A 10,140-nucleotide genomic window follows, 5' to 3' on the forward strand; every position below is an offset into this window, starting at 1 on the left:
AGCGCCCCACGGGTGTTCACGAAAGTGATGGCGGTGGTCGCAGCTCATCTGCGCCGGTTAGGGGTTTCAGTCTTCCCCTACCTCGACGACTGGTTGTTGAAGGCGGGCTCGCCCCAGACAGTCGTCCACCACCTCCAGATGACGGCAGACCTCCTGCACGAGCTGGGGTTTTCCATCAACGTGCCGAAATCACACCTGTGTCCCTCTCAAAAGCTCCTTTTCATCGGAGCGGTTCTCGACTCGGCGCAGTTTCGGGTTTATCCTCCGGAACGGCGGGTCCGGGATATTCAGGCTCTGATTCCCATCTTTCAGCCGTTATCCCGGGTTTCGGTCAGGTTGACGCTGCGGCTTCTGGGGCTGATGGCCTCCTGCATCCTTCTGGTGCATCACGCCAGATGGCGGATGCGGGCTCTGCAGTGGGACCTGAAGTTTCAGTGGGCCCAGCATCAGGGCAACCTGTCCGACCATGTCCTGATCTCGGAGGGCACTGCGAGACAGTTGCAGTGGTGGCTTACGGACCGCGATTGGGTCAGAGGCAGATCCCTCTCCCTTCCCCAACCGGAGCACGTAGTTGTGACGGACGCGTCCCTCCAGGGCTGGGGAGGCCACTTGGGAGAGGCAGAGATCAGAGGCATCTGGTCTCCGGCGGAGTCCCGGCTCCATATCAACATGTTGGAGCTGCGGGCGATTCGCCTAGCACTGAAGGCATTCCTCCCCTTTGTCAACGGGAGTGTAGTGCAGGTGTTCACGGACAACACCACCGCCATGTGGTACTGCAACAAACAGGGCGGTGTGGGGTCGTGGACCCTTTGCCAAGAGGCTCTGCGTCTCTGGCAATGGCTGGAACGTCAGGGCGTGACTCTGACGGTTCAACACCTGGCAGGTTCTCTGAACGCCAGGGCGGACGAACTCAGCCGTCGGTGCTCGGTGGATCACGAATGGCGTCTGAACTCGGACGTGGCGAGAGGCCTCTTTCAGCAATGGGGAGAGCCTTGGTTAGATCTATTCGCCACAGAAGAGAACGCGCAATGTCATCAGTTCTGCGCGTTGGAGTTTCCAAGACGGCACTCGCTCGGCGACGCCTTTCGGCGCGAGTGGAGTTGCGGTCTGTTGTACGCCTTTCCGCCTATACCACTTCTGCCCAGAGTGCTGAAGATCAGGCGCGACCGGGCCCAAGTTATCCTTGTGGCTCCGGACTGGGCTCGAAGATACTGGTATCCCGAGCTACTCAGCATGACAGTCGGTCCCTCGATCCGCCTGCCCCTTCAGGAGGACCTTCTGTCGCAGCAGCAGGGGACGGTCCTCCACCCGAACCTGTCCAGTCTCCACCTCCATGCTTGGAGATTGAGCAGCGACAGTTGAGGCCATTTGACTTGCCTCCTGAAGTCTGTGACGTAATTCTGGCAGCCAGGCGTCCCTCCACAAAGTCGGTATACGCCTGCCGGTGGAACAGATTTGTGGCATGGTGCACAGCGAAGGCTGTGGATCCCCTTTCTGCCCCTCTGTCTGAGGTTCTCCTCTTCCTTCTTTCCCTTGCCCAGCAGGGCTCTGCTCTGGGCACTATCAAGGGCTATCTTTCTGCCCTTTCCGCCTTCTTGAGGCTACCTGATCAGCCATCTTTATTCAAGTCCCCTATTGTGTTAAGATTCTTAAAGGGCATCACGCACATGTATCCACCTGCTCCGTTCGTGATGCCTCAGTGGGACTTGAACCTGGTTCTGACATTCCTGATGTGTGCTCCCTTTGAGCCCCTTCATTCCTGTCCTCTCCGTCTTCTCACTTTAAAGACGGCCTTCCTGGTTGCCATCACCTCTGCCAGGAGAGTGAGTGAGCTCCAGGCTCTTTCTGTAAAACCTCCTTTCCTGTCTGTTCATCCTGACAAGGTGGTTCTTCGGACTAGACCTTCTTTCCTGCCCAAGGTAGTCTCTGCTTTTCACATTGGGCAGTCCATCACCTTGCCCTCCTTCTTCCCGCCTCCGCATCCTTCAAAGGATGAAGAGCGGCTCCATCGTCTGGACCCAAAACGTGCGCTTTCATTTTACATGGATCGCACACGCCAGTTCCGGGTGGATGACCAACTGTTTGTTGGCTACGTGGGTGAGAAGAAGGGAAGGGCGGTACAGAAACGAACCATCTCTCGGTGGGTCGTCCTGTGCATCAAAGCATGCTACTCTTTGGCTCGGAAGGAGCCTCCTGTTGGGCTGAGGGCCCATTCCACTCGGGCTACGGCGGCTTCTACTGCCCTGGGCCGGGGAGTCCCCTTGCAGGACATTTGCCAGGCGGCTACGTGGGCCTCGCTGCACACCTTTGCGAGGCACTACTGCCTGGACAGTCAAGTCCGGAGGGACGGCTTTTTTGGCCGTTCGGTCCTCCAGGACTTTCTGATGTAGGTTGTATTGGTTCGCAGACCCACCTCCGGGGTTGGTATTGCTGGGGTATCTATTCTAAGGTAAGGAATCTAATACTAACCTGTTTCTTTCAGATGAACAAGTTACTTACCTTCGGTAACGATATATCTGTAAGAAACAGTAGTTAGTATTAGATTCCTTACCGCCCCGCCCATCCTCCCCGTTCTGCGAACTGATACCTAGGGTTAAGGACATCCCTTTCAGGGCCCTAGTTTCAAATGGCACCAGTGTTAGTTCTCACATGGCTCTGCGTGTTCTGGCGCGGAAAAGCTGTGTGCAAAGAACTGACGTCAGCGCGCGGAGGCGGCGTCTATATACTCCAGCGACGTCATCACGGCGCACGACGCTGACGACGCGGAGCCGCAGGGGACGCCTGCAGACGACGCCTACCGACGCGCAGGGGTACTGCTACGCAAAAGTTTCCGGATCCAGACTGACGCCTGGGGATATTCTAAGGTAAGGAATCTAATACTAACTACTGTTTCTTACAGATATATCGTTACCGAAGGTAAGTAACTTGTTCATATATGCCCAGTGTGCTATGCACTCTGCAGAGAGGCCAAAGATTGGATGTGCAGTAGTCTGAACACCTTCATAACACACAAACGGCACTGTGCGAAAAAAGCACTGACTTCATCCTCCACTCCGGGCTTGTCAGCGTTGCACCATTGTAAACATAACTCACAACCTGAACTGTACAAGCGATATATGTTGCTTAAAAAAGTTACAGAAACACAACATCTGGAAAAATCAAATACTCTCATTGCAACCAAGATGAAGTAAAACACGTGAAATGGAAACTGCATTGCTTACACGGATTACCTTAAGAGATTTGATAGTCATTGAGCAGTGTTTTGCCGATAAAGTTAAGGACGTGAACATGGGGCCTATAGTTCAAAGCTAGTTAGGTCGAGCAGACCTGCATTCAATGCGAAGCATTGATTGCTGTCTGCTTCTAGACCTATTGTCAGCCGTATTTGGGAATGTGGACACGAGAGGGGCACAAGCGCAGATTTCACCTCGTGGGCGCGCACGGCGCCGTGCCCCTCTCGTGCCTCATATTCCCATGCGCAAACACACTCACACAGCCACACTCACGCATGCGCACACACACCCACGCAGGCACAATGCATCAGGACACATATACACACGCACAGCTAACAGACACACAGCCACACTTATACATACACACACGCCCCCCCAACCCCACTTACAGCATCGGCGCAACTCCGTAGTTCAGCTGCCACCGCGGGGCTCTCCCTCGGGCATGGGAGCCCCGCGTCACCACTGCTCCTCTCCTAGCCAGCCAATCCGTGGGCTTCCAGCAGGAAACAGAAGTCCCGCCCCATGGCAGTTTTCCTCACGCACACGTTTTGTTTCTTTTTTTTTTTTTTTGCCGTTCCCCCTAGGCGAGCGCGCGCCCTCCTGTCTCTGCTGCCAGTGGTCTCGGCTCGCGCAGGACTGCTCCACTTCTGTCTATCGTCTGTCGCTTGGACGCCTTCAGATCCCGGCGCAGATTAGAAGAGGAATGCGAACCTCCGGCTTCAGCCGATCTGCTCCAGCCCTGCTTGGTTCTGACTCAAATTATATTTTATTTTCAGATGTCACGTTAAATAGAAATTCGTTACACCGGACAGACAAGCGAGACAGCCGCATGTCATGTGTAATGCATTGAGACAGCCAGTTTCAATCCGATAGGCGCAAAGCGATTTTATTTGGGAAACTGTTGAAAGCCCACACGCATTAAGTCTAAACACAAGCCCTGTCCAAAAATAGTAAACGGTGTTGGCTAAAAGCCCCAAACTGGCTACAGGCGTGGCACGTGACACTGCGCCCTTTGGCATCTCAGTGCTGCTAGGTTCAACTTTTAATATCAGCTACAGCTTTCTACCAATTTTCTTAGTCCGATTATAGAAACAATACTGCTAAGTGACGGGAAACACCCATTACAACGACTGTGTTTTCACGCACTGCCATCGCAACGCAACTTTCACATCACAGGAACCATTACAGTGCATGGTTTTAGAAAGCATGCTACTAATGCGCATTCACATTAACATCGCTAGCCATGACAATGCGCGAGTGCCGAGATCGCTTGTATCAGACGCGGAGTGCCAACATGTATAAAACGCTGAGTGCCGAAATAAAAATTATTGATGCGCGTGCCGACATGTACAAAACACAGAATGCCGAAATAAAAATTATTGATGCGCGTGCCGACATGTACAAAACACAGAGTGCCGAAATAAAAATTGATGACTGTGCCGGTGACGTCATAGCAATAGTCACGGGGGTGCTGCCATGACATGGGAGATGGTACACGAGAGGTGACTGATGCGGAGGGGAGGTGACTAATGCGTGCAATTATCAATTAGTTGTATGCCGACATGTATAAAACGCAGAGTGCGGAAATAAAAATTATTGATGCGGGCCACTGATGCATGGGGGTGCTGCCATGACATTGAAGATGGTACACAGGAGGTGACTGCTGTGCCGGTGACGTCATAGCAATAGCCACAGCGGAGGGGAGGTGACTGATTATCAATTAGTTGCATGCACCGATCACTTGTATGTAATACTACAAATTATTATGGAATTAGCAATTCGTTGTATGACTGATGTATAAAACGCAGAGTGCCGAGATTTGAGATGTATGGAGATCACGTGTATCAGACTCAGAGTGCCGACATGTATAAAACGCAGAGTGCCGAGATTTGTATCAGACGAGATGTAGATCTCAATAACAGTTATTGATGCGTCCCACTTAGATGACTGTGCCGAGGTGACAGATAACATGGGAGATCACTTGTACGCAGACTAAGATGATATGGGAGATTTCAACGGCATGCAGTGACGTCATACCAATAGCCACGTGGTTGCTGCCATGACATGGGAGATGGTACACGGGAGGCCACTGATGCGTGCACCGATCACTTGTATTTCATAAAAAATATTATGCAGTTAGCAATTAGTTCTATTTCATATGCAAAAAAAATAGTATTGTGCAATTAGCATTTACTTGTATGCACCGATCACTTGTATTTAATACAAAATATTATGCAATTAGCAATTAGTTGTAGGACTGATGCGTGCACCGATCACTTGTGTTTTATAAAAAATAATATGCAATTAGTTGTATTTAATAAGAAAAAACCGTTAGTATTGTGCAATTTGCAATATGCAATTAGCAATTACTTGTATTGAACTCGGAGTGCGAAGATAGACATTATGCGTGACATTAGAAAAGACAGATGAGATGTAAGATGCGAGTGATACAGATGGTGAAGATGACCGATGCTGATACAGATGCCAATCACTTGTATTCATTACAAATTATTGATACGTGCAGTTGTATGGAATATGAAAAAACATTATTATTATGCAATTAGCAATTAGTTGTATTGAACATGGAAAAACATTACTTTTAAACTATACAAAAATATCACTTTAGACCCACTGATGCAAGATGACATGGGGGGTCACGAACACGGCAGATGGCAGATGCGTGCAAGATGACAGATGCCGATCCACATGCCGACCACTTCTATCAATACAAATTATTATGCAATTAGCAGGGGCACATGGATGACATAGTATCAAAGGATGCATGATGCGTGCAGATGACAGCTGCGCATTATGACTGATGCAAGATGCGTGTGCTGCAGTGGCGTCATACCAATAGACACGGGGGTGGCAGATGGGAGATAGTATGCACTAACACGGAAGATGACAGATAAGATGGGAGATTGTATGCACGAACACGGAAGATGACAGATGCGTGCAGATTTATGACATTTTGCGTGACGTTATACCAATAGCCACGGGGCTGACATTAGATGACATATGGTTACACTATGAAAAAAACGTTACTTTTAAACTATAGAAAATGATAACTTTAGACCCACTGATGCAAGATGACATGAGTTGTCACGAACACGGAAGATGGCAGATGCGTGCAATCCATATTAACAAAGTCTGGACTATAATAAACACTTTCGGGAAAACAAATGCGATGTGATGACCGGCGATGTATTTGCCTAAAGCGGAAGATACACTACAATAGCGTGGGGACAGCATGCGCACTGAATGCGTGCGATGTGATGCCTTTTGCGATGTAAAAACGGCGTGGTCATTGCTGGCGTTGTGGCGGTTAGCGATGTATCATCATACATCCCTAAGTGACACCTTCAGGCAGTCCTTACTTTTTAACCAAAAGCTATTTGTATCGTTGGGGCAGGGACACAACCTCACAACACATCTTTGTGGCAGCATTTTCACCGTCCTGGACTTTTCATTTACAAATCATTGTTTTCAGGCGTGTTTGTTTAATTGGACCGAAACAAAGCTGACATCCCCATGGCTTCGCACCTGCCATGTTCACGTGCATGTAATGGAGGGAGTTGTAATATTGTTTTGCTGTTGTTTTTCTATTTAATTATTATTTTTTTTAATTTTTGACTTTTTTCACATTTATGAATGTATACCTGTTTTTTGTCTGTTTATATGAAAATGTTTGATTTTCGATCCCCTCACTCTACCACTCTACCGTCCTCACTCTACTGCCCTTGCTCTACCGCCCTCACTCTACCTCTCTACCACTCTACCGCCTTCACTCTACCGCCATCTCTACCACTCTACAGCCCTCACTCTACCACCCTCACTCTACCACCCTCACTCTACCGCCCTCACTCTACTGCTCTACCGCCCTCACCCTACCACTCTACCGCCCTCACTCTACCATCCTCACTCTACCGCTCTACCGCCCTCACCCTACCACTCTACCGCCCTCACTCTACCACTCTACCGCCCTCACTCTACTGCCCTAACTCTACCACTCTACCGCCCTCACTCTACCACTCTACCGCCCTCACTCTACCACTGTACCGCCCTCACTCTACCACTCTACCGCCCTCACACCCTCACTCTACCACCCTCAATATACCACTCTACTGCCCTCATGCCCTCACTCTACCACCCTCACACTACCACTCTACCACCCTCACTCTACCGCCCTCACTCTACCGCCCTCACTCTACCACTCTACTGCTCTCACTCCACTGCCCTCATGCCCTCACTCTACCACTCTACCACCCTCACTCTACCACTCTACCGCCCTCACTCTACCACCCTCACTCTACCACTCTACCGCCCTCACTCTACCGCCCTCACTCTACCACTCTACCGCCCTCATGCCCTCACTCTACCGTCCTCACTCTACCACTCTACCGCCCTCGCACCTACACTCTACCGCCCTCAATATACCACTCTACTGCCCTCAGGCCCTCACTCTACCGCACTCACACTACCACTCTACCACCCTCACTCTACCACCCTCACTCTACCACCCTCACTCTACCACTCTACTGCCCTCACTCTACCGCCCTCACACTACCACTCTACCGCCCTCACTCTACTGCCCTCATGCCCTCACTCTACCACCCTCACTCTACCACTCTACCGCCCTCACACTTTCACTCTACCGCCTTCACTATACCACTCTACCGCCCTCACTCTACCACTCTACCGCCCTCACGGCCTCACTCAACTGCACTCACTCTACCATTTTACCGCCCTCACTCTACTGCCCTCACTCTACCACTCTACCGCCTCTACTGCCCTCACTCTACCACCCACACGCCCTGACTCTACTGCCTTCACTCTACCGCCCTCACACACTCACTCTACCGCCCTCACTCTAAGCCCTCCTGCCCTCACTCTACCGCCCTCACTCACTCTACTGCCCTCACTCACTCTATCGCCCTCACTCACTCTATCGCCCTCCGTCTATCGACCCTCCATCTATCTATCTATCGCACTCCCTCTATCTATCGCCCTCCCGCTATCTATCTATTGCCCTCCTCTATCGCCCTCCCTCCATCGCCCTCCATCCCGCTATCAACCACACCCAACCACACACACATACAACTACACATACACACAACCACACACACACAACCACACACACACAACCACACACACAACCACACGCTCAACCACACGCTCAACCACACGCTCAATAACACACACAACAACCATACACACAACCACACCCAACCACACACCCAACCACACCCAACCACACACGCCACCACACACCCAACCACACACCCAACCACACACCCAACCACACACCCAACCACACACCCAACCACACACCCAACCACACCCAACAACACCCACAACCACACACACACAATCACACACATCTATCTATCGTCCTCACTCTATCTATCGCCCTCACTCTATCTATCTCCCTCACTCTATCTATCGCCCTCACTCTATCTATCTATAGCCCTCACTCTATCTATCTATCGCCCTCACTCTATCTATCTATCGCCCCCACTCTATCTATCTATCGCCCTCATTCTGTCCATCTATCGCCCTCACTCTATCTATCTATCGCCCTCACTCTATCTATCTATCTATCACGCTCACTCTAGCTATCTTTCGCCCTCCCTCTAGCTATCTTTCGCCCTCCCTCTAGCTATCTTTCGCCCTCCCTCTATCTATCTATCGCCCTTACTCTATCTATCTATCGCCCTCACTTTATCTATCTATCGCCCTCACTCTATCTATCGCCCTCACTCTATCTATCTATCGCCCTCACTCTATCTATCGCACCACCACAGCATCACTCAAGGGCACCACAACATCACTATGCGCTACCACAGCATCACTGAACGCCACAGCATCACTCGTCGCCACCACAACATCACTCAGCGCCACCACAGTATCAATCTGTGCAACCATTCAACAATAACTGGTTCAAATATTTTCTCTCAATGTTTCAAGCTTTATTACAAATGTCACAAAAAGATGTTAATATTTCACTTCTGTTCTTGGATTTTCGTCACAATAAAATACACTGAACATAATCTTCACAAAAGTTATTTACAAAAGTTTAAGCTATTGCCAGTATAAATTACAATAACTTTTCTTTAAGTATTAATTATTTAAAAAAATGATAAGCCATTGTTATTTGTAATATCAATACATCTAAGTCACGTAAAGACAAAACATGTTGCATTACAAATGCTATAGGTGTCACATTTGCAAAAGATAAAAGTATTGGCATTGTAAATGACAAAGCTATTAATTTCGCTATTCTCAAAACCAACACATAAATAAAAAATGTGTCATTTACAAAACCAATAACTCAAACTTTCCTAATGCGAGACCTATTGCATTGCAAATGCTTGTTTTTAATTATTGTCGGGTGATGTCTCGAATACACTTGTGGGGCTGTGGCAGTGATTCACGTGCATAGCATGGCTCTGAATGTCCACTGCAGAGTTAGCACGGAGGTTAGGTTAGTGCCCCCTTAACGCATAAGGACGAGCGACTCTGTGCCCCGAGGGACCCGAAAAGCTACCAAAGCAAAATCGAATTTCAGTTTCACATCTAGAAATTGTCTGTGGAGAATAGAGTGAGTTTGGAAACCTCATGCAAACTTTTTCTTAAACATGCAAAAACATAAATTATGTAAAAGCCGGAAATTGAATTACAGAATTTCAATTATGGGCAAGTGAAGTGTGCGCAGCCCTGGTGCGCATCGGCGCTTTGTGGACTGCGGTGTCGCCCGCCAGGCCTGCGTGGGAAGGATAATAGAATATTAATCGGCTGATTAGCTAGAGGGCACCTTCAGTTTCCTCTCCGGGACCTCTGTGCTACAGCCCTGTGGTATTTGCTCTTGGTGTCTTTTGAACCGAAGGGGATTTAATTTTTTTGTGGG

The sequence above is a fragment of the Lissotriton helveticus genome, chromosome 5_1 (assembly GCF_964261635.1).
Source record: "Lissotriton helveticus chromosome 5_1, aLisHel1.1, whole genome shotgun sequence".
NCBI classification, from domain to species: Eukaryota; Metazoa; Chordata; class Amphibia; order Caudata; family Salamandridae; genus Lissotriton; species Lissotriton helveticus.